Source organism: Saimiri boliviensis, chromosome 8 (assembly GCF_048565385.1).
Source record: "Saimiri boliviensis isolate mSaiBol1 chromosome 8, mSaiBol1.pri, whole genome shotgun sequence".
Lineage (NCBI taxonomy): Eukaryota > Metazoa > Chordata > Mammalia > Primates > Cebidae > Saimiri > Saimiri boliviensis.
Window position 1 is genome coordinate 28,472,929 of NC_133456.1, and position 2,748 is coordinate 28,475,676.

Genomic DNA, 2,748 nt, shown 5'->3' on the forward strand with positions numbered 1-2,748 from the left:
CCTCAGAGTTCTCAGTTCTCACATCCCTGACACACACACACACTGCTCCTCCTGGGGTCTTTAGAAGGCCCGGATTGCCTCACAATCTGACCATGAGCCCCTCATGTAAACAAGTGCCATAAAGCAGAGGTTGTATCCTGGCAGCCCATAGGCGTTTTTTCTTAAAATGATATTTTAAATTGTTTTGGTTAGCAGCATTTTACAATTATGAGAGTTCACATTTTAAAAAGATTAATTTCCTGCTTCTCTTGAAAGAAGATGCGGCACTCCAGCAAGCCTGGGCCTGGTTCCTGCACGCCTCGGCACACCCGTGGGGATCGAGTAGAGGCTGGCCCCGTTCCACAAGCGGGCTCTCCAGGTCTCCCCACCAGGCCTGTGCGTTCATTTGAGTTCCCTGCCCGGGCCTTGGAGATGTCTGGATTTCGAGCTCCACATACCCAGGGCCTTCCATCACAGCAGGGATAGAGCAGGGACACACCAGTGCCTTGGGGCCTCATTTCTCCTTTTACTCCCTCCGTTTCTCATTCTCTGTCCTCTTCAGTCTTCGGAGTTAGCTCCCTTCTTCTTGCACCGCTCTTGAGTACACGACATCATTGGCTTGTGTGGTTCTATTTTTGCCCAATGCCAACCTCCCAGCCCTTGCGTGGTTACTTGGAGACAGAGCCTTGTGATGCTTTGGAGCCGGGCCTGAGTTTGACTCCTGCTCCACTTTCTGTCTTTACCACTTTCCTGAGCCTCTTTTACATAAAAAGTTTGGGAGAAAATGATACCTCGTTTGCAGGGTTGCCCTGTTGCCTAGATCATGAAATGGTTGGAGACACCGGAGTTTGTTTCAATGGCGAGCAGAGACTGTGGCCTCTTCTCCTGGCCCCGCAGGTACCTCAGGCACTTCCCCATTCCGTGGTCCCAGGACACAGCACGTGTGCACAGGCTACCCCCAGTGGGGCCCAGAGATGGCAGTGCCTCCGGCCCTTGAGGGCAGGAACTCCCCTAAGTGGCAAGCCTCGTCAGGCTGCTAGACACTAATGAGGCCCAGGCTGGGCTCTACCCAGAAGTCACCCAGGATCTCAGGCCATGCTTCCCCCTCCTCCCTTCAAATCCCCAAAGCCAGATGTCTGCCCCTGCCCAGGGCCATGGGACAGACACCCCAAACTCCCAACTGGAGCCCAGTCACAGAGTCTGAAGGACACTGGCAGAGGAGTCCTGGTCACCTGCACTCCAGGACCAGGAGTGACAGAAGCCACCTCTCCTCCCATGGGACGGTGCAGGCATGGAGAAAGAGCACTGGGCTTTATAAAGAACTGCTTCACCAACAGTCCTCTGTACCATCCTCTCCCTCCCTGCTGTTCTCTGGGTCCTAGTTGCTTCCTCTGAACAATAAGAGGTGAACTTCAGATCTCAGGCAACCCTGGCCCTGACACCATGTGATTTAGTGGAGAGAAGAGGAGGAATTGTATGCCTGAGAGGTGCAAGCATAGCTCTAACCTGGCTTTTCCCAAGAGTAGAAGCCAACAGTGTGGAATAAAAGGTATAAATCAAGAGAGGTGGATCTGAGGCTTTAGGATGAGCGGAAAAAGGTCTGGAACAAGCGTGATGTGAGAAGACAGCCTCACCCATAGGCATATCCTTCCAATGCAGAGCAATGCAGCCATGTGCAGGCCCCTCGGGCAAAGATAACCCCATGAAGAATACATGACGCTGATACTGCTCAGCATGTACTGTGCCAAGCACTGTTCATAGTTTTCACATCTCTTAACACCTGAAATTCTCCCAATAATTCTACAACGTCAATACCATTAGACTCCCATTTTACAGAGGAAGAAACAGGAATGATTGAGGAAAGGTTAAACAACTGGCCCCAAATCACCCAGCAGGTGAGGGGTAGAGCCTGGCTCTCAGCGGAGGCTGTGGAGTTTCAGAACTTACACCTGTCGTGACTGTGCTCATTATACTCATTTACTGTAGCTCCCAGGCCACGCAGTGCTCCGTGCTGAGCATTCAGCCCTGCTCTTGCCATCTTGAATCACTCTCAGCTGCAGCAGCCCAGCCTGGCCCCCGAGCTGGTTAACCCACGAGCACCACGTGATGGCACAGCCCAGGCGATGTCTGCAGTAGGCAAACGCCTGGAGATGGAACTCTTGTTTTGAAGTCAGTCTTTCGATCACACAGAAAAGGTAAGTGCTCAACAATGAAATCCTATTCCCTTTCTTGTCACAGATAAACATAAAGCAATCCATTCAAGTGCCGGTAAAATGATAAAATCCTCACATTTCTCTTCCTCATTTTTGCTGTCTTGCTCAGTGTTAGCCTTGCAGGCCTGATATAGTTCCTTATACACCTGCAGCTGGGTCCCTCTCCCTTGGGACTGGCCAGCTCCTTCAGCCCCCGGCCAGGGACACTGACGCCAACCTGACACTCACAAAAAGAATTCTCAGAACCTGACACAATGAAGCCATGTTGTTTTCTTGCTCAGTCCCTTGCAGAAATGTACTAGTTACCCTGGGAGGGGGAGGCGTGCCAGGCAGGAACCAGTAGATGGAGAATCTAAGCAAAAAAGAGAGGAAATCTGCTTGCATTTTGCCCTGACAGGAGTCCAGTCCTCCTGAGCCCTGGAAAGGCTGGGCAGCTGGCCCTCCATGGGGGTAATTCCCACTGAGAGGTTGGTGGAGCTGCTCAGCACACTCACCGGCTTCTGGAGCCCAGCGTGTCCCTGTGGTCCATTAGTTCCCAAGCCCAAGCACTCAGGGG